The following is a 27,013-nucleotide window of genomic DNA, read 5'->3' on the forward strand; positions in this document are numbered from 1 at the left end:
TAACACCCAGCGGTCCCACACCTCATAAACTAAAATTAGGCAGGAGCTACATCAGTCAGCCAGTGGTGGAGGGGTTGACTGGGGACACACTAATATGGACACAAGTGACAACAGCGAGAGAGAGGCACGTGAGACGTGGCTGTCACAATGACCGAAGCTCTTCTGTAACGTTTAATCCACTACGCTGCGTTTGATTAGACAGCACGTCGTTTAAACCCGACTGACATAAGGAAAGCATTCAGACTTATTTTTTTCCAAGCCACCGTAATTCTTACAGTTACAGTTACACCTACAGTTACAGAAGTTAGAACTCCACCGTCATAAAACAAGAAAGCTCTGCGTGGGCCACGCACACGTGGGATTTGTTGTCGTGTTAAAGAGCCCACAAAGAAGCCATCAAAAGCCCACCAAAACGCCAAGCGCGTAAGGTCCCAATGTGCACTTTTACATGCTGATCAAGAGATGCGATGATGTTTAATGATGTCTTGTGAAACATGTAAAAAGTGTTACGTGGCAAAAATAAATGAGATTATCTTAAACTGGGAGCATGATTCTAATCAAGTCTCATCTTACCTCTGTTTGGTTTGAAATTAAATTACCTATATGATAAACCTGTGATTCGAATTATGTGAATTTACTGAATCAACTCACTGGTCATTTTTGTTTCATTTTCATGACTGTCAGCCCAGCGCAGAAAAACGCTGTTCTGAGCCGCCTGTTACGGAGAGAAATCCAATTGAAATAGTTATTTTAAAAGACATGATTTGTAGCATCTGATGTTGGTTCGAACTACGTCAAACTGCGTCTTATATTGACAGCTATGGGCTCGCTTCCCTGGACATGTGATGGCAAACAACAGTGGTGCCTGATAAAGAGATTACTGTTGATTCTTATATCACCAGCTAGATCAGAACTGGAGAATGACATTAGACTTAATGGTTGGCTGCCTGACTGGCGGCCTGTCCAGGGTGTACCCCGCCTCTCGCCCATTGACCGAAGAAGTGGGATTCACAGGTCACAACAGCAACTGAAACTAATTACTCATCTCCTGTAAAATAGACGCTTAGAACGAGGAAGTTTTGCAGAAAGAACGATGAAAAAACTTCCCATCTTTGTTAAACATCACAGGACAGCAAAGCTAGATATTCACAGTTCCAGATTTTTCACTCAGTGGGGTTACATGGCACTGAAAGGATCAGATAATTGGATAAATTACAATAAGAATGAGTTAAGCAAGGGTAATTATCCTTGGATATATGGGCGGCTGTAGCTCAGTGGTTAGAGTCGGTCGTCCAAAAACTGGAAGGTTGGCAGGTTCGATTCCCACTCTCGCCACTCAAAATGATTGGTGGAGGTGTCAGTCCACCTCCATGTCACGGCCCTTGAGCAAGGCACCGTACCCCCATGCCCCATGCAGGCGCTGTGAATGGCTGCCCACCGCTCCATGTTGGCATCTGTCTCTATGAGTGTATGTGCATGAGTGTGTCAACAGGTGCCAACCTGGATCGGTTAAAAGCAGAGGACAAATTTCGTGTGTAGGCATGACAATAAAATCTAATCTAATCTATGGCGGTGAATGGATCGAATCAAACTCGGGCATTACAGAAAATGGCGAATGAAGAGCAAGAAGAAGGTACGTCCCTCTACATTTCGTTTGTGATGAGCTGCTTATTGCACAAACGCGATGCACAACGGCGCATTCTCCATCGCGTTGTTGGTTTCTTTCTGACGGCAACTAAACAGTAATATCGTCTCTTCCGACTTCCGGTTCACGACCATGGGAAAAAAATCTCGAGCATGAGCAGAACGCAAAGTCTAATCCACCAGGTGCTTCACCCGTCTGCAATCACGTTTAATTTGACTTTCAACCGAGTTATCTCGGGGTCTTAATCTGATCGCGAGTAATCCGATCCGATCCAATTTCTTGTCAGATTCAGGTGTCTACATGCACTTAATAACTCAATCTTATTGTAATTTAGCCAATTATACGATCCTTTCAGTGCCATGTAACCCCAGCTGTTTCCCTCTGGAGTCTGGTTGTAGGAACTGTCAGGAGTAGAGCTGCTTGTTTGGAAACCAGCTCAGCTCTGTACACACGCATGCACATGCAGGAACGTGTCAAACTCTTTTCAGGTTTCAGTTTCTCCTACTTCTGTTCCCCGCTCACTATGTTCACTTTATGGCGCTCAAATAAAACATGGTGTTAACACTAACTGACTTGGCCCGAGTTCCAGGGAAAGGTAACAGGGAAACAATGCGTCTCCAGTGGATATAAATGGCCACGATTCGAGGAACTGCTGTTTTTGGTATTTGGTACCAACCACTTAAAGAACACTGCAGACTCCCATGACAACAGACTCAAACAGCATGGCAGCTCGCTCTAACACACAGAAAAAATAGTCCCAGCAAACTTTACATCTGACGGGGTGTCGCATTAAACTGCTTCAGGTTAATGTTTCAAACGTTTTATTCAGCAGTTAAAAACTCAAGAGTTTGTTCAGTTTAGGCGATAAAAGTGTTCATTCGGAGAAAACTTTGAATGATTTAGCGAGTGACATGAGAGGAAACCAAAGATTTAGGTCAGGTAATTCTGTTTGAAACAATCACTAAAATCACTGGCCTACTTCACAGCTCCAGTGTAAAGATACGGTGACCTTTAGAGCTGTCGAAAGGTCAGAGTTCAAAGAACTAAATGAGTGACATCGTTTCAGCTGAAATGATATTGATGAATGAGCTTTTTGGATCTTGGGTTATATACACGGTAGTTGGTTTTTTTTAACATCTTCACAGCTCTGTACACCTTTATTTGAATCCACACCCAAAAGTGTGCAATAAAAGTCAAAAAGACCCATTTAACTGATTATTTAAACATGCTTTTCTCTGGCCACGATAAGTGTGCAAGTGCGAACATGACATTATGACATCGACACGACTCTAACTACAAAGAAGCCACAAACTACTGACAGAAAACAGCAGCACAAGTCTGCAGGTGCACCGATTAGTGTTGTACGTCGCAGATATACGTTAGTAATATCAAAAGCATGCGTTTTCAGCGCTCGGATCGTCATTGAAGCCGATCCCATCTCAGGGACACGAGACCTATCAGCTCATCCATATTGGCTCTGGAAAAGGATTCCCCTCGCCGTGGTTGTGTTTAAATAAAAGATTAGAACAAATGAATAGAAGCAAAGCCCCTTCTAAGATGTGTAGAACCACACAGCAGCATGAACTCATCCTCCTCATCACTCACAGAGGTCCACTGACTGCAACACATTCTTCAACGAGTGCATATGGCAATCATCGTTTTGTGGTATTTGAAGTCTCTACCAAATTGTACGTTTCTGCAGGCTTTATACACGTTACCAGAAAGTCACATTTCCCCATCCTCTGACACAGTTGTCCGTGTCAGTCTCCACTTAATTCCTGGGCCGACTTTTTCAGCATCAGACAGAGTGACAGTCAGTTCTGGGCTTTAGTAAGAAAAATAGATTTAACAGAATTATAACATAGTTTTACTCTCTTTTTTGATTGAGGACACGGCTCGTTTCATGGCTGGCCCGAAATAAAGGATACATCTTCTGCGTCACGTTTTATTGTTGTCACAACTGCATCCTCAGATTGAAAAATAAAAACAGCGTTCTGCCAGGCAACTTGGATCAAAGATGTGACGCATAAAGCTGCTCCCACTGTCTTTAGACGAGGGGAGGCAGGGGGTGAGGCAGCTTCGATGAGAGCGTGATAATGAGGAGAAAAGTGGAGGCCACGCTCAGCTGTCTTAAGATTTTCCTATTTAACTGCACGCACATTTAGTGTGCACAAATTATGAGACAACAAAGTTATGACTGGCTTGTCTAATGCACACAGTAACAGGTTTAATTAAGCAGTGTATATCATGGCTGGTGCCATACTATCACCAACCAGAATACACAGAAAAAAAACAAACAAACAAACACACAGGGCACCATATCCTGGGAGCTAAATGGTACAGGCTGCCGCTCCAACAACTGCTTAGAAACGACGTCTGTAACGTTCATTCTATATCACAAGCAGATTACAGCATCCTGGTGGTGGCAGGCTTGTTCAATCAAATTACCATGAATTAGATTTAACGCTACCCTGAGATAGAATCCAATGAGCAGTGCTTGTTTTCCCAGAGTTTGCTGCACACATCAGTCACACAGCACTCATGTTCCGAGAGTGATATCGTAAAACTGGAGTGTTGCATTTAATTCAGCGACAGACAGACTGTTTTTATTACAACGTGACCTCTGTTCTCCGAGTAAACAGCACATATGAAGGTGAAATCAATGCTAATAGCGCCCGTGTCTGTTTTTTTTACATTCAATTTTGGTGACTTCATTCAAGGTTGGTGTAGAGGGTGCAGTGTGTTTGCTGAGTAAACATGTGCTTAACAAGGATGGAGATCCTGTGTGTGTATGCTTGTGTATACACTGTTTAAGATATCTGATTTCACAGACTCTCTGGCCTCGTAATGCCCCAGACGGCAGCTCAGCACGGCACGCCGACCTGCGGGCACAAAACTCGGCTTACAGGTTCGGAACCATTTCAGAGGGGGGGGGGGGGGAGCTAAATGGGGAAACCGACTGCAAATGGGTGCTGATGTTCTCTGAAAATCCCCCGCAGCCCTTCTAACAGTGTGTGACTTTCAGGTGTGCACGTCTGAGGATGTCTCTCCATGGTTGTCCACGTCCACACCCGTTTGCATTTGTCTACGTCAAGTTTGTCTTCCTTAGCCGGTTAAGCCTCATCAGCCTGAAGAGTCGTTTAAAGGTGGTTGGAGGATGGTTTTAGCTTACAGGTTAGACAAGTAGGGGCGGGGTGAGTCCATTTTTCAATTTGTAACTCCAAACTGTATTAGAGTAACAAGACATTTAAGCTCGAGAAATACATTTTTTTTCCGTCTTCCACCAAGAAAAATAATTCTAGAAGGCTTCAAGAAAACCTATCATTATTTGAACTAAACAAATTATTTGGCCCGTTTTGCTTTCGAATCAAATTATTCACATCATCAACCTGTACGAAAAAGAAATAACAAACCTTTCCAATCACTTGAGTCAAATTGGGGGAATCCACTCGTTTCACTTGCATCTTCACCATCATCAACTCAGAAAAAGTGCCTTGCTGGGCTCCTCCTTATTTTCTGATGGAAATTGTTTAATAAATCTTAATTTTCTAAACCTGATTTGTATCATCTGCCATTAGTTTGAATAATCGGTAAATGGCATGTTTCAGGGCATTTTAGCCGTGTAATATACAACGTGAGGCTGAGGCCCAGTATGCAGTCTCCTCATTTAAGAACGGCCGCTTTTTCTGTTGTTTTTTTCTTGAACAACACAATGCAAATAAAAACAAGCCAGGTTTTTACCTTCGCAGTGATCTGATTGGTGGAGGCCGTCCTGTCATAAACAACGGCAGGCAGATTGTTAACCCGATTATTGCACTTATCCGAACACGGGTGCCCTTTCGGAAAACATTGGCGTCTTTGTGACCAAACATCGGGAGCATCACAGACTCCTTCTGAACAGGATATTGCCCGTTTATGCAATCAAAACAATTCTTTATGTGTATTTTTTTTCTAAATCAATATTTGTCCAACTCTGAAGATGGTTTTACATAGCATAACACAACCTCTGAACCACGTGTGTGTGCACACACGCCTCTCCATCATCATGACCTATATGTGTTTGGGAGGCATATGAAGAGCAGGAATAAGAATCTGATGGCAGTTGGCCGATATATGTTCTTCTTGGGCTATACGTACCCAAAAGTTCTGTCTTTTATTTCCCTGGAACTATAGCAAAGCAAGTATTGTGCTGTAGAAGCAAAGAATGTGATTTTCCCAACCAAATGACCCTCTTCTATCGTCTTCTTTGCCTTTTATAGTTGAGGATCATCGTGTTCACTCATGCTCCTCGCTCCTGGGTTACATAATTAGCTTGAGCCTGGGACAGAAACTGTCCTTCTTTTACTTGCACATCCTGTACACTACAGCGCCCAACTGCGGTCTGTCGGAACACACGTGGACAAATAAGGATTGTTGTGTAAATAATGTATCATAAATAATGTGCACAATCACCTACAGTGATGCTAATACAATTGAGTAAGCCAGAGAATCTCCCTGACTGAGTCAAACCTTTGTTAGCTCAATTTTCACAACCTTTCCCAAAGAGGTGGCAGGCTGTGTTGAAGTTAACAATAGCCGCTTTTGGACAGAGCCGTTCTAAGAACGCAGTTATCAGAACTGTCCTACTCGAGTTTCGTTCTGATAACTGTCCTTCCCCAGCGGAACTGTTTCAGTCTGCATTCGCACATGAGTCGGGACCAGGTCAGGACTGATGCGGCGCACGCAGCCGTTTGCGTCAGTGACGTGCTACTTTAGCGCCACATTCAACAACAAATTGGGACAGGGAAAGTTACATAATAAAGTTACATAATGCAAAGAAAGAGCAACTCATCTGTAAAATACTCTGCTGGCAAATAGATTAGACATCACAAATAATGTCTCTTCAAATAAAATAGTAAAGAGTCCCATGTAGAAACGTCAAAGTTTTTTCCTCTACATTTCAATCTGTTGTCTTTGTGACTTAAATGAATAATACTTGCAAATCATTTTGTTCTGTTTCGTTAATGTCCTGAACCTTTTCCCAACTTTTTTTGGAAACATTTTTTCTTTTTTTTTTTGATAGTTCATATAACCCACAAATGACACCCATGTCTGTTATTGTGGTTGCCTGCTATGTCTGGCTGAAAATGAGCCTTTTGGCCAGCTTGTATACATTGACATTTAACTTGTTTACATTATACTGTCCTTTTTTTTTTTAAATAAATAAATTCAAATTGAAACCCACAGTGGGACACAAGCATCCAGGTATACAAAGAGCTCCGTTTAGAATCACGTCATCTAAACTCTTCCAATCTGTCCTAATGTACAGAGCATCCATTAAATAAATGAAAACCTGAAGCCTGGATATTCATGCGTGTGTGAGGGGAAGAGAAAGAGACAGTCTGTTGACCTAAAGACCATTGATCAGAGCCTCTGAGGGGACATTTGGACCCCACGAAGGGAAAGTAAGACAGAAGACGAAGAAGAAAGAGCCTGAATCGTTCTTCTCTGCAGAAATGGACAGCAGCTCAGGTGCATGGCCGCTCTAATACTTCTCTCTGGGGTGCTTAGAGGACATATTCCAAAACTGCACAGCAGATCTCAACACACACGCTTACTTGAGCATCTACATAGCTTTGCTATTACATGTTCATCTGGAGCCCAAACTAAACTTTCACCTCAGCCGACCCTTGAATATTCTGTGTAAAAAAGCAGCTCTCAGTGTGGGGAGTTCCCTTAATGTAATGAGGTGGAGGAGCCAAACCTAATCTAAGCCTGAGACCAGAACACAGCTCCCCGGTCGAAACATCGACTCTTGTTTTCGAGTGTAACAGGTGCACAAGAAAACTCACAAGAAAGATAATTGGTGCAAACTAATTACAAGAGGGTGGAAACAATATCAAACTAACAGCTGAGGCAGAATAGAAACTTTCGGCAACACAGAAGCGACTTTACATTACTCCGAGAATTCATTTTCAGCGATGTTTTAAGAGGATTTGTTTGGGGACGTGCTATGGTGGATGTAAGTGTAAGCGAAGTCATCAAATGGAATACGGAAAAGACGATTTTTCAAAAGGGGAAGGTATTGGTTTCTGTGCAATCACACAAACTTCACCTGAACTCTGTCTTTAGAGAGAAAAGTTCATGCAATTGATGTCAAAAAGCAGTCGTGCGGAAAAAAAGACAATCTAAAAATGTCCTAGACAGAATGACATGCTGCGGGAGCTGTGACAGCTCTCAACAGAAAAAGTTGACACAGAGGAGACACTTTGGGGTCTAATAACTCTAAAATATAACACTGCTGGAAGCATGTGAGGACACAAGCAGAGTTTAACTCAATGCTTAGTTTAATCCGGGCATAAATGGATTGATGTTTTGCCTGAGGTGATGAAGGTAGATGCAGGACAAGTTGTGAAAGCCTGTTCAATTCTGGATGACATTAGGTAACTCAACTGGCCTTTGCAGAGGGATGCCTGCAGAGTGAAAATATCAAATTATTCCGAAATGACTACGTTACATCACAGACTCAGAGCGGCACTACACTGTGCACCGCTGTGCAATGACATTCTCATTTAGACTGGATTAGGGGATCAAAGGTGCGTTTTGCCCAGTTACACATGCGCCGCAGTGGGCCTCTGAAAGGCCAGGTGTCACCAAATATGGTCAAAAGTACACATGTGCACAAATTAATCTTGCTGACCTATGATAAGTGTCTACAAAGCCTCTGAATTTCATCCAACATATATGAAAGATAAACTAACCTCAAGCCTTCTGGACTTCTTAATACAGTGTTTCCTCGGGACCCACTGCCCTGCATGTTTTCGAAGTTTCCCTCCTCCAGCACACCTGATTCAAATGAATGGCTCCTGATCAGGCCACTGCAGAGCCTGATAACGAGTTGATCATTTGAATCAGGTGTGCTGGAGGAGGGAAACATCGAAAAACATGCAGGGCAGTGGGTCCTGAGGGCCGGAATTGAGAGACTTAATAAACATGAAAACCTGTTTGTGCTGGTTGCTGCAAAACAACCCCATATGGAGCCGGAGACAAAACCTTAAGGGGATTAAAGCGCTCCAAATGAATGGATACTTAAAAGACAGACTTAAATTTGGGGGGAAAGCTGTGTCACATCTCCAACGCTTGCCTTAGATGTGCCTCTCCAACCACTCTCCTACTGCTTTCCTCCTGAAAGGGCTCCAGAGGGAGAAAAACCTTAGCAAAAGAAAACGTGTAACAAATAAGAGGGTTGAGGGTTTGAGACAAAAAAAAAAAAAACTGGACAGTAGGAGGACAGAAGAGGAGAGTGGGGGTTGCTCAAAAATATGAGTTCTCCCGTTGCCCAAATAAGTACCTATCAAGAGAGAATTTGTGCCCTGCTGAGTAGCGGATAAGGCAGCCAGCAGAAAGGAGCTGTGGAAAATAGAACATGTCCATATAGAGCAGGGAGCTGTGGAGACAAGGAGCAGGAAGGGCCAGGGGTTAAATGCTTCCCCAGAATGCGAGCTTTCCACTGGCGTAAACCCAGTGAAAAGAGTCCCCGAGTCCCTGCTGACTGACACCCTGAGGGTCCACAGTGAGCGTGATTGAGCAACGGCAGCTGTTGCATTGACCGAAAAAAAAAAGAAAAGATTTTCCATGAGTTCCATGTTTACAATACTAATGGCACAAGACTGGAGAGTTTTTTTTTGCGAACTACGCTGGCAGAGAAATAGAAAAACACGAGACAGAAAGAGGAAAACCTGTCTTGACAAACAAAACGCCCCGCAGATGTTGTGCTCCCCTCTGACACCACTGGTTTCCATAGCAACCCCGCTGGCCAGTAATAGCCTCTAGCTTGCCTGGCTGCAGCGGCGTCACGAAGATGCACTCACAAATTAAGCGACTGAATGGGATCCCAGAGTGTATTTATAGCAGCACGGGGACTCATGGGGACCCACCCAGTCCTGCCGCCCCCTCAGACATGACCAAAACACACACATCTCTAAACACAGACTGCCAATCCTTATCATTAAAAGCCCCGGCGACACACAGACACACACACACACACACACACACCCTTAAAAACAGATCTACCACGTCCCTTTATTAGACTTAACAGGCCCCGTAACTGTCGATGAAAGATAGCAGGAGTTAGACATTAAAGCTGCCCTGTGCCGCTGCTTTCCTAAGCAATTGCAATTGCAATTCCTCAGCCAATATCTACTTACACTGAGTTTTACAGCAATCTGTCCGTCTAATATGCTTGGCAACATCACTAACTCAAGACATAGTGTAATGTCTTATAGTTTGTTGCAACAGTGAGATTCAGCAAAGTGAGTCACTTGTTACAAAAATATATTAGCATACATCAGCATTTGACATGAAGCTTTTTTTTTTTTTTGTCACTCATATCCAAGATCTACCTTGGGGGGGGCAACAGATAAGGTGCCATCTCTTGTTTGGCCGGACAACCAGGTGCTTCACAGATGTTTTTTGAGAAAAACAAAACAAAACGGCTGTTGTGCTATAATGTGATTTGTGAAGCAGCTCTGTGGTCACTCGGAAACATCAAACTCTTTCCAGGATCAAAAAAAAGGACTTACACAATCCACAGAAAATGCAGTCATGTGGAAAGGAAAGTATGTGTATACACAGCTCTCTTAAGGTCCCACCACAGCATTTCAGTCAGGTCCACACTGACTGCATCATCGCGACACCTTGATTCTTTTCTGTTCCAGCCGTTCTGTTGTAGATTTGCTGCAGTGCCTGGGATCGCTGTCAACAACTGCCTCTCTTAGATCATTGCTCCTAAGTGTTGTTTTTTTTAACACACCTGAGTCCTCCAGACCAACAAACTGCATAAACATCTGCTTTAACAGAGGTGCTCACACTTGCTGATTACCATTTAATCAAGTGCATTTGATTAACGGCACCTGGCTGCTACTTAGCCTCTTTTTTCCTTTGGAAACAGTAAGGTCGACTTCACACACTGCTTCTGCATTTTGGCTGAGTTTTTGTCAAATAATGATATGTTGTAAATATGCCATGTCCTTCGAACTGTAAGAGGTTGCATGTCTGTAGCTTTTATTTTATTCATTCTTTTTTTCCCTGATCAAATCTTGGTATACATATAAATACGCTATGCATGCCATACAAACATTTCAGTCTGAATGGTGCTTATTCCTTATGTCATGTGTTATAAACACTGCCAACTTAACACAATGGCCTTCCTTGTACATTAACTTGAAATTCTGGGGTATTCTGTAAAGGTGACAGCAATTTGTTGCTCAAGCCAGGCAGAGAGCTGATGATTACGTAAAGGATTGAAAAACACTGAAAGCCTGTGTGCCTGATGTGGGAGGTGAATCTGAGCGTACTTACCAGGTGACACACAGAGGGACAGAATACTGAGGGGAGGGGAAACACTGGAAGATCACACTGGCCCACTCTAAAGAAAAGAGAAAAAGGAAGAGAAAGAAAAAAATGGAATCTGTTAAGAATCATTTGCAGACATTTGATGCGCTAAAAATCCTGATTAAGCTTCATTGCGTGCACTTACAGATGCTCGCGATGCCCTCGGGAGACTGACAACGCAAACACACACAAGCATGAGCACGCACAACACTTACCGGGGTGTAATCACTCGCTTCAAGTCATTCTCATTATCCTATTTGATGAGAGCAGAATTTTAATCAATCCTCTGGCTTCTGCCAAATAAACTTTTAATAGGACGCTGCCTCTGCCTTCGTCAAACAGGGGTGGAAACGAGCTGGCAAATTAGACAAACTTCCCCAACGTCCGCGTGAGCTCTGCCATGGCTTTGAGTAGCAGGTATATGAGGCTCTGTTAGGAGCACTAAAAGCAAATGTAAAGGAAAGACAGACGGACAACGTGACGAGGCAAAACAGGAACTAAAGTAGAGAAGGGAAGACATCATTCCCTTACGCCATTATATCTGCACAGAAGGTGACACAAATCCCTTATCATCTTCTGCACTTTGCAGAGACTTTTATTCGTCATGTGTCTCTCCTCAACTCATCATCACAGCTCCGTCTCTCTTTGCCCAGAGCAGGACAGGAACAGGGCAGTAATGGTTTCTTTATACAAGCACTTCGCAAGATAAACTCTGCCAGATAAGTGTAGACAGCGCCGGAGAGATTTAAACAACCCAGTGAAGAAAAGTTGCTGTACTGCCAATTGTTTTTTATGTTGGGGATTATGATTGTTTATTACAGTTGAATTTTTCAGGGAGCCCAGTAAAAATAAAAAAGGAAAAAAAAAAAAAGAATCCCGTGACTGGTCCTTTTGTTCTGCTTGGCAGAAGGAGAGAAAGAGATTTATCAACTGTTGAGCAAAACAAAGCAGCAACGTCGACTCACTGAGTGGGAATACAGCACTTCCTCATTTTAATGCAATTTAATGTCAATTGGACAGATTCACAGCTGCAACAAATACAGACATCAAATCGCTTAAATGACACTGAAAAGAGGATCCTCCCCGTGGTTTAAACAGGATCTATATCAGTGATTCTCCGTGACTCATGTTGCAGAGCCTTCCATCATGTATGAATCTGAATCTCACATGCATTCGGTCCTTCCTAAAAGCTAAAGGTCATCCCCTGCCAGGGTGTAGCGTGTTTAGATTGGCGGCATATTGTTTTTATTGTTGAGGCAAAGCGATGAGAGGAACTTCTGAAAGTAATCCAAAGGAGGGGGGGGTCCTTGCTTTTTTAAAATCAGGTTATGTGTAATATAATCCCAAACAGAATTATGGATGGAAATGCTCTGTAATTCAATCATGTAAACTACAAAAAAAAAAAAAAACTCCCAAAAACCCCCCAACTGACTTGTTATGGAATACAACACAGAACAGATAATAAGGGAACCCATGGAATTAATCTAAACAATCCTAAAAGTTCATATTAAACTATTTTTGTCTGATCATGCCCCATCTTTTCTGTCTTGCGTGCCGTCTGCCTCCTGTCTCTCTGCATCTCCTCTTCGTGCAGATGGGCCTCTCCCACAGTGGCAGCTTATGTGGATCAAATACGCTCCATGTCAAACGGCCCCACTGGACGGGAGCCGTTCACAGGCCTCCACAGCCGGGGGAAAGGGTGGGTGGGTGCACTCGGCACCAAAAAAGGGAAGCCATGTCACTTATACAGAGACCTATATTTATGGTCTGCTGAGCAATTCGACATGATAAACGTGGCCAATAAGAAATTGAAAAAAAATGAAAATGAAAAACTGAGAAAATGGTTGATTTTCAGATGCTGCTAAGTGGCCACGTTATGACCTATATCCCATAGTTTCTTTTCTATTTGTAGGAAGGTGAAAAATGCTGCTTTTCCGTAACCGTCACACAAAAACCGCATTCAAACAGAACTTTTATTGAACACGAGCAATGCTTTGGTTGCCTGGGGACCAAGCCACTGGATCACCGGTCAGTGGACAACCCGATCCTGCTCCTGATAAATATACAGCCAAACTGTACATCTTTAAATAGTAGCCCCCCAGTCTGACTGGGTGATGTCACGGTGACTACGTACATCTTTTATATGCAGTACATCATTTATGCCTAGCAGCACTGCCATGGAAACTCTGAGCGCCACAGCTAATATCGTTCACACAATATCATGCAAAAGATGGATATGACACACTTGAAACTAGCTTATTTCAAAAGTACATTTTGTTCACTTTCAACACAGAAATGTGGCAAACTGTTTGGCAAGCAGCCACCTAACTAGTACTCAAATGGACTAAGGCTGACACTAAAAGCATATCGATCCCCACAGAGCCCCCGCTTTTTAAAATGCCCCAAATTTAAAGCAAAAATAATCAAGTTTACTGTCAGGAAGTACAATACTTTTGGTCTCAACAGCAAACTTTCATTCATTTATAGATCTGAAAAAACCCAAAACATCTATATATATATAGATATATATATAGATAAATATACAGCCAAACTGTACATCTTTAAATAGTAGCCCCCCAGTCTGACTGGGTGATGTCACGGTGACTACGTACATCTTTTATATGCAGTACATCATTTATGCCTAGCAGCACTGCCATGGAAACTCTGAGCGCTACAGCTAATATCATTCACACAATATCATGCAAAAGATGGATATGAACTTGAGCAACTTGATAGAATATGTTCCCTTCGTCCCGTGTGTGTGTGTGTGTGTGTTAGACTATTGTTGTACTTTTAGAAGGTGCTATTCCCAGCAACCTCCAGCAGTGCTGTAATAATCCTTTTGATTAGGGCAACAGGTAAGAGGCTGGTAATCTCCCTCCTGCCTGTTGCAGGATTTAGATGGTGGAAACAGTGGCAGGTCTGCCATCATCACTCAACACATGACAGCTCAGCAGGGGGAAACACACAGGGGTGCTGATTAAAAGGACAGCACTGTTAACACAGCCAACCACACGTTTCCACAGGTATGACAAGATGTGACATTGCAGAGGAAATAGCATTCCCCGTGTTACCCGAATTAGTCTAATCTTAACATAAAAAAACCATAACATGACGCACACTAATGTCCACATATACCACAGCCATGAAGACGCTGATTACATGTTTTAAAAGTGTAACAATATTACGGTAGTTATAAGGCTGCCTACCGCCATTTCAAAACAAACTTGAATATGTTTTCAGTGACTAGAAGAGCGACGGCCACCTAAATGTCATATATAAGATGGTTTAGAAGTGAAAAGTAAGGCAGTTCCAAGTGCTAACAGCATATGTTGCCGCCTCAGGAAACCGACCCAACCCAAAGCCTGACGCGCAGCTCTCTGTTGGCCTCACTGTTGGCTGCTTCGCTGCCACGAACAGCACCTGTCAGGGCACCGAGAGGACACGCTCATTTTGTCCCCGATGTCAGCTGTGTTCATCTTCAATATTGCTCTTCTGAGAGTCTCTGTGAAGGGACATCAAACAACATCCACTCTGTGACCGGAGGAGAGCTATGAGAAAAGCCCTCCCTCCCCGTTCATCATGCAGCTGTGTCCCACCGGGCAGCGGGGGTCTCCGAGAGGGTTGACGTGGGGTAACCATGACTGGAAACTAAGAGATGAAACTCGGAACAAACCGGCGCACTGAAAGGACGAAGTAAGAGAATGAAATTTGATGTGTGGCAACTTCTACTACAAGAGCACGTAAAGGGATACCACTTTTGTTAGGAGTATGACTGAAACTGGGGAAAGAGCTTGATAGCAAAGGGAGCGCCGAATAAATCATTTTATATCTACGACGCTAACAAATAATCTTGTGTCATCTGTGTAATCTGCATACAACCAAAGCATGAAAACAGCACGACAACAACACGTCGCGGTGACGGCGCCAACTTCCTTCTTCGATTCCAGAGTTGGTGCTGAGAAAAGTCACCACACGAAACACCAGAGGCTGTGCCCAACTCCAAGTGACGGCATATTCTCCTAAATGTTTAAACAAAAACAAAAAGTATTTACCATTTTAGGTTTTCCATTTCGATTTATGATTCTGTATACCATCTTTCTATTTTTGTGTGCATATCTCTAACGGAGTGCTGGTGGACAAGAATTCCTCATCGGATTAATAAAGAACATCTGTATGTGTAAATCATTAATAGGCATTTTTTTTGTGTGTGACAGTTTAATATATTAGCTAAAATTTCACAATTGGGACTAACCAGGGACATACGGAAGATTTTTAAATAGGAATTAGACCACTGCTTTTGGACTTTATTTGTTCGTAAAGCATCCAGTACCAGACTTGGATGAAATCTTAACCCTGAATAGGTTAAAGCGGGTATGGAAAAGGAAGGATTAAAATAAAAAGACATAAAAAAAGAAGAACTTTTCTGTTTTAAAGGAAGCCCGACTGGTCCTAGCGACTGTGGCTTAGCCAAAAACGGATAGTTTGAGACGGATTCGTGATCAAAATCTCGAACCACCTCACAGCCCTGAATGGAATGAACATCTTGAGAAAGTAGAACGTGGGTGAAATTGAAATAGAGATAGAGACAAAAGGAGAGAGAATAATAGAGAAAGAGAGAAAGGCAGTCAGACAAAGAGAGAAGGCACCAAAACATTTCACATACACTTTCACTTTTCAATTTTATCTTTTTTGTGTGATGCTGTCAGGAGCCAGCTCCCTAAGGCCCCAAGAGAGGCAGCCAAGAGAGTAAAATCCAGGCAGAGAGAAAAGGTGAGAGGGACTTTTCTTTTTTCTTTTTTTCATGCCTCTGAGTCACAGAGAAACAGCAGAGAGAACATCACTACATCTGCCCCGGAGAATGATGGACGACTGTCTTTAACAAGGGCAAAATTAGGTCTGGGTCTCTCAGCACGTACACACAGGGAGAGCACTTTTCCCTTTCCACCATTATGCTGGATAATTAGTGGATTACATTAGCAGGGACCAATAACAGGAAGCCACTCAACCCCAGCTAATACTTGTGGCTATTATACAGCATAATTTGCACTGGTATGACATGAAATTCTGCAGGGATGAAGTCTTTTCAAAAAGCTTCAAACACCACTCTATTGTTACTTTTGGACCTTTAATCTGCATCTCTGGATTCATCTATCTGCCTGAGAAAATTACATTTAGCCCGTCTGTGTTCCATAAATATTCCATTATAGTTCAGCACAAACAGGACATGATCACTGCAGATGGAGCAGTAATTCACATGCCATATAGCATGTGGTGCATGAAAGGGAGCGTGGCCCCACTAGAGACCTGCACTGAGCTGGGAAAACTATCGTATAGGGAAACATGAGAAGGAGCTCAGACCTCTCATGGGCTGGTGGTAGTTTGTGATTTATACCCGTTACGATCCTAAAGGTTTTTCATGCTCCCATATGCAGTGTTGTAGTATTCATTGTTCAATCAAGTGTGTGTACGAGGAAAACTGTTGTTAGCGAGGACTGCCAAGAGCTGAAGAAACGTCCAATCACCAAGATTAAAATTCTGTTACAAGCTGAAAATGTTGACTAAAAAAAGTCAGGTTCCCCTGGTCCAATCTGCAGCTAAACACACTTTACGCCAAAGTACAGGGTAGATTTATTTATTTAGTTCGGTTTCAATACCTCAAACTGGTCAGTGTCAATTAAATGCAGAAGATTTTCACTTTCACAGTTTGGAAGAGTCCCGAGTTTCTATGTCAGGAAGTTTAGATGTTCTTTTTAAAAGTAGAGGGGGGAAATCAAGGGAGAAGCAGATGGGGGGGGGAACCTGAAGCCCTCCCCTTTATACTGTATTTCTTTTTTATACATTACTTTTCCATAAATGTGTGTTTTTATTGTTGGTGGTGGAGGCATTCCTGTGAAGTTCACAGATGACTTATTCACAAATGATGCAGAAGAAACACTGTATGCACGTTCAAACAGTGCATGAATGTTCACTGCCCCATTGCTTACTGCAGCATGAGACCTGTATTAAACTACTGCTAATGCCAACTACTGTTACTAGTAAACAGCTGGTTTCCATTAAAAGCACTCAATTAATAACACGGGGTGCCTCAAGAAACAGACGATGAATTGTACAGAGAGATGGACTGATTTCACCTGTGTTACAACGCGTGATGGTTTTTCTTAGTTTTACACGTCAGCTCTTTGATTAAGACTCGCAGACGTCCAATTTCAGCTCCTCAACAAGGTAACCCATCTGCGCTCCTCGTCACACCATCTGCGGCGTGAAATCCGATTGCAATTTCTATTATTTCTGACTCGCTACTTAATGGCAATGAGGTGGTTTGTCAGTCGTTGTGCTGTGGTATATTTAACTAATCGGCTGCTTGTGGAGCTTTCGCTGTCGTCTTGCAGAATTTGCTGTTCCAACGGTGAACACGGGTGTCAGTACATCCATCAGCATTGTGGTCACTGGGAGTTTTTCCCTTTATTTTTTTTTAACAGCCTTATCCAATGTGATGTTCCGAAATTGATTCAATGAAAAAAAAAAAAAAAAAAGTTCCTGTACACTTACATCATGAAGTGCAACGTCTGAAAGTGGCTTTTTATTCAAAGCCCGAGGTGCTTTCTCCAACAATTCTTTTCATTGTCCTGTACTACAACCGAAGCACTCATACACATTTTTCTTCTCGTTTATAAGTCAAACTAAGGCAATTCAACCGATGATAAAACTAATAACTCCAACAGCAGGGGTCTGGTTCCACTTGAGACGAGAAAGACAGCCTTTGTTAAGAGAACATTTTGGAGTGAAACAAACTATTGTGTTTGGTGTTGGTCCACAGGACAACTTTCATTCACATTTATTTCGTTCATTATTCTGCATTCTTTCACGTTATGGCTTAATAAGGAGCCAGCTGGGTTTCCTTTAGTCACATGTACCGGATACGGTGTCCAGCACATCATCTTCATGTCAGAAGCATGGCTTGCAAAGAAAAGCCTAACTGCCCTTTGAGTTACGTAAACACGTTGGGAACAATGTGGAGATAAAGTACATCAGTGCATGTGATTTCATGTGATATCAAAGTGTCACTTCAGAAAAAAAAAACGGTCTTCCAGCATTTTCCAAAGAAAGATTTACGGCACTCCTCTTGTGATGTACTCTGATTGTGACACTTTTCTAAACTTTACATTACTTCCACAGTTTGTTATGATGGGCGGTCTAATGGATTTCTGTCCTAAGCCTACAAGCTTTGTTTAATGACATGCAAGAAGTGGTTTATGAAACATGGATGGAGCGCCATGACAAGTATCTGGCAGTGGTCGGACTTCCATGTGAGGGAACTATTGCCCGTTGTGCTGTGTGTTTATTCCCGGCTTTGTTAGCTTCTCACCCTGCACTCCTAATTCTGAAGAAAGGCTGACAAAACAGCACTAAAACCCACTTTGTCTGTCAAGAGATAAAACAAATAAAGACATAAATGATGTCCACATTAAATACTTGATGACGTTCCACCCAGGGATATGTGCATAGGACTAGGCTTTCTCTCGTGGCCATTAGATTATGGATGCCAATAATAAAATAAAGACATCCGCATTGTGCTCTGTACTCTGCACTTCAACTACGCTGAGGAGGCTAAATGATAACCTCAGCTGTTAAGTGTTACATAATTGTTATCTTGTACTGTAGTGAGCTGATTAAAGATGCTCTGCTGACACACACACACACTCATGTTTCCATAATTTCAGAGGAAATTACACTAACTCAGTTATTTCCTAAAGACCCACCATAAACCTAACTAGAGCTTGACTACCTTAACCCTGGCACTAACCATAATCTAAACAAAGTTCTATTCTCTACGACTTAATAAACACTAAGACACACACATCATCACTTTCTTCCTTTCCTAAACTGACGTGAACAATACTGCAGAAAGAGGAAGAAGCAACATTCCTGCTGTTTATCGAGTCATCTGATCTGGCCGGCGAGTCATGTGTTGGAGCTGTGTTAGAGTCTCGGCAGAGTAGCTTTAGGCTAACCCTTGCCTAATATATTCTGTTGCGTTTTCAGCATCTTTACTCATTATTTAACGGTTTATTTTGTTGTGAATGAGTCTGGCCACCCCAGAAACACATGACTGCGGCAGTTTTTTTCTTCTTTTTTTAACTAAACACCGGAAACGGTCATTTAGACCACCTGCACTGGTGTGCACTGAAACTATTTCTTTATGTCCCAGCTGTGACATTTCTCTGCATTTTCACCGTCTGTATACCATTTGTCCTGCTCAGGTCCTGATCTACCAATTCAGAAAACAGCTGTTATCCATAAATCTGCCTCTAAAATTTTTCTCAATTTCCACCTCAAACACTGACAGTGTAACGGATGTAATCATTTTGCTGACTTCAATTATCCAAACCGGTGTGTTGGTAAAGCCTTCTTCTCTCCATCATTGGCTGTGTAATAATAGCTATCCAGCAGAGGATGGTACAAAGTCAAGTTTTGCATTCTGGAGCAAAGGTCGACAGTTTAATTGGAAGTGCAAATTACGTTCACATGTAATCCCAAAGTGGATTGAGCCATGGGTAAAGTGAATGTGCACATTGCAAGAGTGTGTGCATTTAACGAAGGAGAGGGGTGGGCTAGTTCCATTGTATTTTTAGACCCACACGTGTAGCCAAGCTCCAATCTTCATCACCAAAGTGTTGTTTTTACTCCTCAAAGCCTCTTTCACACTAACCGGGATACTCCTGCTGCCTCCTCCTGAATCAGCGAGGCTAACGATGCCAATTCTTTTCTTTTTTTTTTTTAATCAAGAAAGAGTAAATATTGACTTGATGGCTGCGGCTCCCACCTGTTAGTTTAGCAGTGAGCATTTCCCTCTCTTTCTGTCCGCCACTCGCCACCTTCTCTCCTCCTCTCCGTCTCTGCTGCCGGTTGAGAGTCTGCAGAGAATACCCCGTCACTGTATCCACCCTCCAGCCACACTTACCCTTGTAGTGAAGACACACGCTCTGATCACTGATCTCTCCGTCTTGAAGCAGCAAAGAGGGCTGCTGAATCTCATTACAATCTACACAAATCTGAAGCAGTGATGGCTGAGGCTCTGACCGGCTGTATTTGAAGCTGTGGCTGCTAAGTGGGGCTGAGAGAAGTGGCTTATCAGTGCAAAGCTCAAAGAGAGTGATACTGAGCCTTTTAGCAGAGTCATTGGCCGGTGGAACTAAACATCCATGGTGAGACAGTGTTAGTACCTTAGAAACTTGCCAGTGCAAGTTCACAAGCTGATTGACCCTTTTAGTTATGCCTCCTTTGTGTGGAAAAAATGACCACGCTTACCTCTACTCTGGTTAGAGTGGCTCTAATGCTCGGCTGGGACATTTTCATTTTAATGTGAATAGCGTTATTAACAATATAACAAATATTCAAAACATCTCTCTTATTTCAGTTTTGATTAAAAAGAAATACAACGCTACCGAGAGGCGTGCTCTTGCTCCAGCTGGGGTCACATCTGGGGGGGGGGCACGGCGTTCCTTTAAAGGCGACACCTCCTCCGCCTGGGTGCAGCTTTGAGTGACCGTCACGTCCACAGTTTCAGGGAATGTCATGGTCTGTCGGGGTGGGACCGCGTTTCAGTGCCTTGGATCTATGCAAATATTTGAAATGCTAATGAAGGAGCGCTGACTCTGCGGGTGCGTGACTGCTGCGGCTGATAGCATTGGCATCTTCATCGCTTGAAGGGACCGGATGTTTTCTGTCACATTTTTTTTTTCATATGAAAGACAGACCTCTGTACGGTAAAACTGACAAGTTCACTTTGTTGTATGTCATAGTGTCTTTGCCTGAGCTACGGTGACACACATTAATACAAAGAGGAGTAAACACACAGTGAAATAATGAATTATGACCATCGAACCTTCCTCACAGATCCCACGCAGCCGAGGCAGAACAAAAAGAGGAACTGCGATAACTGCAGCCTGTTGCTTCCTCTGCTGTATAGATATTAATCTTCACAATCATTAAGGGACTTTTAGAGGTAATGTGATTTTTTTTTTTAAAAAGGGACCCTAACTGGGGGACACCACGAGTGTTTTGTCAGGACCCGTGATGTAAAGATAAGAATCGCGCATGCTTGATATATACTTGGTGTTAGAATCCTGTTTGCAGAAATTGGGGATTTGGGTAAAAAAATAAATAAATCAATTGGAAGAGATCATCAAGCTTATTAGCTTCTGAATAAATACGAGTAGCCATGTTTGACTTGTGTCTTGGAAAGTACCACGACTGCTGCCGATTAAGATGAGGGATGATCCATTTCACCTGCTTTTGTGTCAGTCAGCACACTTACATGAAGCCAGGAAAAGCAAAATGTCTGGAAAAAAGTGCAAAACTGGAATTTTGAAATGCATGTAAAAATGTTAGTTTGACCAAAATCACACAGAACAAAGTTTTTCAAAGTTTGAGTAACACAAGCAGAGGATGAAGTTAGGGGGTTTAACCCCTTCTGCACGTGTGCGCTCAGCTCAACTTCTCGCATCTTTTTGCAAACGCCATAAAGCACAAGCGTATATATATATATCGATGAAGCCGAATTCCCAATAAAGCTGCTCATGTTCAAATGTTTTTTCTTTTGGCAGACAGCTATAGAAATAGATGATTCTATAACCGCAGCGACATCTGACAAAAATCTCCATTCAAGCGACTCGAAGACAATGCGTGTGCGATGAACTGAGCTCTGCGTACGATAATCTCCCACCAAGAATGTCTTGAATGCTTTTTCCCCACATTACGCAGCATCAAGGTGTCAGATATACTTCACCAAGTCGAACTGCAACCATAGCTCGACTGAAATGTGCATATCTCCGTGTTGAGTGTTTATTTTTTTGTGGCGCAGGCCCACATTACGACTGGTTGGCGACCCAAAGGTTACAAGCAGAGGTTATTAGAGGAGAGTTCTAAACACCAAGTCTTTCTTACTCAGGTTAATTTTTTTCCCCATCATTGCTCCACAGCTCAATCCTTTGACTTTGAATTCTAAACAAGATCACTGAAAAGCACTTCCACGTTCCGTTAGAGAGAGATCTGACATTTGAAGAGCAACGTGTTTTTGGAGCCATTTGCATTTCTGTCCGTTTGGAAAATGATGGAAAAGCTATGGAGACGAATTTCATGAGATCTGGTTGAGACAGAGCACGGGCAAAGGAGGAACCTGTTAATGCTTGACTGTGCCCAGGCCGAGGATGGTAGAGCATTAAACTTTTAGCAAAAAAGCTTTCATTTTTACTCCAAGTTGCATTATCATAATAGGCCGCTCGCTATGAAACTAATACAGCGAGAATGTCACGTCTTCTCTGTAAAAAAACAAAACAAAAGCTTGGTGCATTTGAAAAGTAATCGGGCGCGGCATTCACAGCACCCATCGTTAATGCAGATTACATCATTAATACAGAACACATTACAGAGAGCAATCACATCTCAACTTCATTACTCTGTCAGGCTTGGCACGAGAGAGCGTACGGCAGCAGCAGTCACGCAACCTATTTATCAATGAGTGATGTCTGGCGGTGGATCGGCCGAAGCTGCAGACTCGCATGAATATTGTGCGAAGAGTCAACCATCATTCAGCACGAATCCAATAAAACGCGCGTCGTCCGCAGCTCTCAGTGCATCTCGTTAAATGCTGATCAGCTGAAAGCATTTGTACTCCCTAACGAGGCCTCCGCAAAGACAAAGTGAGAAGAGGCGGGTGGAGATCTATTCAGCGATACAAGGCCCATTCCTCAGATTCTTGCGTCTTTATTTTTTTTTCCCCCCCCCTTTTCTATCCAGAAACGCATTAAACAATGAGAGACAGAGATTACATAACTTATCAAGTTAGGCCTAGAGGCCGGATGAGGTTGTATGCTTCAGCTGCATTATGTATAGATTTTAATTAACTGATTTAATGGAGTCTTGGTTATTAATACTCAATCATCAGCCAGATGGTCTGGAAAGAAATAACTAATATTGAAGAGGTAGCCAGTGTTATAATACGTTCTGGGAAAAAGAGCCTTTTTCGTCAATTGCTACCAGATGGTTATTAGCCAGGAGTGCTGTTAGGCAGAACTTAAAGGTGGGGTATGAGATGTTTTCTGGAGCATTTTTTATCATATTGTCTGAAAACCTCCTCACGACCCCATTGCACCCACTAAAATAGAATGTTTGGAATTTTTTTTAATATTTTTTAGTCTATTGTAGAGGGTGTAGCAAGAGGAAATGTCTGACCAATAGAAGTAATGATGAGAGTTACTTTTATTGGATTCTGACATGCCAATCAACCGTCAGCCCCCCTCACCCCTCCCCCCTGCGCGTTCACAGACTCATGACTTGTTCATGTGTTTTGAAGGCGTTTCTTTCGAGGGGTGGGCTGAAGGGAGAGGCAAGGTTGTGTATTTTCAAAAATATAGCTTGCAGGGACCGTTTTTCCAAGATCTCATACCCCACCTTTAACCAGGGCTGAATGAAAATAAAGATGAGGACTCACCAGTTCAGCATCAATAATGATTCAACGGGAGAGGTTCATCTCTTGGCCTGCAGAGACAAAAACAACAGAGAGAAAGACTGTAAGAAGGTGGGGGGAGGAACTTATTTGGCTGAGGGTCTGAAACCTTGTCAAACCGTGGGAGGAGCGGGAGCTGTGATCGAACCTAAGAGATGTAGCGCATACTGCGTCCCACTGTTCCGCCTGCCAAAGAAAACACAAAGGGCAGACGCGCCGAGCGCTGTGATTCAACATGTTTTCGACGTACTACAACAACACCGAGCGTGTCGACTGGTGAGCCAGGCGGCTCGTCTGTTGGCCTTTTACTCCATCTGCCTGTTGCAGCTTCCACATTCGCAGATCTTTTGGCAAAGGTGTTAGAAAAACTCCATAAGGGGCGACCGACAACTTTGTCAAGGCGGCTGTGAAAAGAAACAACTCCAAGGATGCTCGTTTTTAGATTTTTGCCAGTATCTGATACGCTGATATTTTCCAGCTGATAGAGGCTGATTTCCAAAACAATTATACTGATACATATATGCCTCCTGTACTATACTAATTACATTACTTATTGCACTCTTATCAAATATTAATAGAATTTCAAATGTAAACATTCACATGAGAAACCTGCTTCAACTAAGTCTCTATCTGGTGACACTAATGATATGCCAATATCATTATGCATGCCTACACCACACAGCAATCAAAACACCCATCAGCTCCATTAAAAGACGGTGATATAAGAGGAGAAAGGTGAGCTAATCTGAACCAGGCCCTCCATCACATGAAAGGGACAATGGAAGCGAGTAGGAGAGGAAATGAGCGATAAAGCACACCAGCCCCCTGCACAGTGAACCGGCACGCAGTGAATTCCAATTTAAGTCCCACTAGAAAAGACCTCCAACCGTCAAGCAAATCAATAGAATGTTGGAAAGTTTACCAGTCGGAAAGCACACGGAACAAAAAGGCATTTTTCACCACTGGAGGAAATGAACAATCCAAAAAACATCAACGTCTGAGACACACTTCAAAGCCCGAGCACGCCAACACCTGCAAGCACAACTCAATCACATTTGATTGAGTTGAAACCTTAAAGGCTATCCTAGGCTTGCAAGCGTGTGCGTGCCAGGACTGTCAGATGTTTACTCTCTTCCTTTTTTATTATACACCGTCTTCTCATCTGAGTCATACTCAGGTTTTATTGTTTGCTTCTCAGTCACAGCAAAGATAGTGTGGCTGGCTAAATGAACAGTGATATCAAACAATAAACTTCAACATACCTTCAATCTGTCCGACTCTTAAGATTAGATTGCATCCCCGCTTCCAGCATCGCAATGCATTCGGGTACAGATCAAGCGTGACACAATAGGTTTATTGTTTTTTTTCCTTCTTTCCGTTCAGTGTAAAACTGACAAGCGTTTTTATGTGGTCACACTTTCAAGGTGGGAACAGATGGGTATGATGGACAATATTTCGACCGAGGGTGCATTTCAAATGGCCAGAAGCTTGGAAGCGGGTGCTCACAGATTATATTCTCAGAGGGTATATAGCTCTACGTATGTAGTGCATCTATAAATCAAACAAAGGAATTATAACGGTCGTTCATCATCTCGATTGCAGTACAGCATTTGCAAGATTTACGGGGTTTAAAGACCTGATCGTGCAGCCATATTTGAACCAAATATGAAGACGGCAAGATGGTTTTACACTGTGCGGCAACCAACAATTACACAAAGCAAAGCAAACAATGAAACACCTGCACATGCTCAGTTAGCCTGTAAGCTCCTTAGACCACCTCTATTCCTCAGATTGCCTGGGTTTAAGCCACAGGTAAGGGACTGTTATTGTGTGCGAGAGTGTAATGTTTGCCTCTGCAATCACCAGTGAAACGTTTATGTGGCAATGTCTATAACCCAGAGGGGAATTCGCTTTCCTTTACATGATAGAGGCGATTTTTTTCACAGGAAGCAGAGGACACAGTTTGGGAGGAGGCGTGAAGACATCCCTTCTGGGACTTTTCTCCGACAGGCACGACACACTCGCATGTTAAGAGGACGGCAAATTTACGCGGGACTCGAACACACCTGCCCTGCAATTTGTACAGGATAAAAAAAAAACGAGTCCCGCCTGGAAACATGGCTTATGTGTCATAATACGTGGACAGACAGAGCAAAGTGAAATGACGCATTATGGCCTATTTGCCCTGCAAATAGGCCGAAGGAGTTACCCACAAGTTATTCCTGTACAAGTGTATGCGTGCACTAAAACAGGTTTTGAAAATAGAAAACCACCGCCTGACTCTGTGCAAACAAAACGGAGGTGTCATCAGTGCCAGTGACGGTGAGGAGAGCCACTTTAATATGCTGTGCTTCGATTAAAAAAATGGTTCAGAACTTCCAGTTAATAAGCCATGAAAGTTGAGCTCTCATTGGTCATTTGATGCAGGTGGACAGAAGCAACCGAAGGGAAACCAGAAAATCAAAAACCTTACTGAAGTGACTAGAACAGCAGAATAGTCGTCGGGGAAAGAAAAACCAAGGTGCTTATTTTACTTCACGTTGCCAAATGGACATCTATGCAAATCACTACAAATATCCTCGAATTGTCTAAAGATCAGGCTCACGAACATATCCCTGAATGTATTCCGCAGGCCATTAAAGAGGTGTTAGTTGTGGCCCAAGTGATAAAGGATTTCATTTCTAAATGCATGAAAGAAAAAAGAAAAAAAACTCAAACATGTCAGCAAAATGAAAAGGTTTGTTAGGGAAATGAATGGGAACAGCTGCACTTTTGACAGGAAATATGTCACTTGCTAAATGAAAGATATTTGAGGAACGTTTTACCCACATTCACCTGTTGTGTCTCCCCCTTTATTTTTTTTCCGTGCTAAGAAACTTGAGCTCCGCAGTTGCAGCGACGGCTGAACCTTGCAGTGTGGGATGCGTGTCGGGCAGTTGCAGCTTCCAGGCGCACTTAAGCTACCCCACTCACAAAAAGCAGCCCCTGGATCCACCTATTCCACAGACCACGTTAACATCTCATTACAACTGTCACAGGTCATTAGACGGCAGATTCTGGCGGTCGGTTAAGCCTAAGATACATGTCTGTGTATGCCTAAGATGCACAAAGCTCGGGTATGTCCGTTACTCAGTTGACTATTAAAGCCACTGTGCATAGTGCGCTGAGCTTGTCATCGCCCGGCTGGCTTCTGCTCTGTCCCGCTACAGCTAGCTTCGCTGGCTAGCCTCCCAGCCGTTGGAAAACATCAATAACCCCGGCATTTAATTTACTTTTAAAGCCGCAGCGACCCTCTCTCGTGTTGCTTTTACCTGGAAGAGAAGCCAAAGCGCCGAGCAATGACAGAGTAAATTCGATATCAATTTGCTAAATGTCCATTTCAATGCATCTGGCTAACTAGCTAGCAAATGCTACTGTATCCAGCTGTGTGTGCGTGTGACAGTGAGACGGAGTGAGGCAGACGGAGGATGTTTGATGTCTGAATG

General features: G+C 42.9%; 1 protein-coding gene across 5 annotated transcripts in view; it reads right to left on the minus strand.

Moving 5' to 3' along the window:
• The window catches only part of plcb4b (phospholipase C, beta 4b), a 57,410-nt gene that overhangs the window by 29,968 nt on the left and 429 nt on the right, over window positions 1-27,013 (minus strand). For 4 of the 5 annotated variants that reach the window (XR_012769031.1, XR_012769029.1, XM_075459881.1 and 1 more), the window contains exons 2-3: window positions 23,514-23,560; window positions 10,985-11,051 (exon numbers count right to left, since the gene is read on the minus strand). The gene's annotated coding sequence lies outside the window, so the exon portion shown is untranslated. Of the gene's footprint in view, window positions 1-5,386; window positions 5,451-10,984; window positions 11,052-23,513; window positions 23,561-27,013 lie in introns of those variants that run through there. The other variant, XM_075459880.1, reaches the window with a different exon arrangement.

This window comes from Odontesthes bonariensis, chromosome 24, assembly GCF_027942865.1.
Source record: "Odontesthes bonariensis isolate fOdoBon6 chromosome 24, fOdoBon6.hap1, whole genome shotgun sequence".
In the NCBI taxonomy this organism is placed as follows: Eukaryota; Metazoa; Chordata; class Actinopteri; order Atheriniformes; family Atherinopsidae; genus Odontesthes; species Odontesthes bonariensis.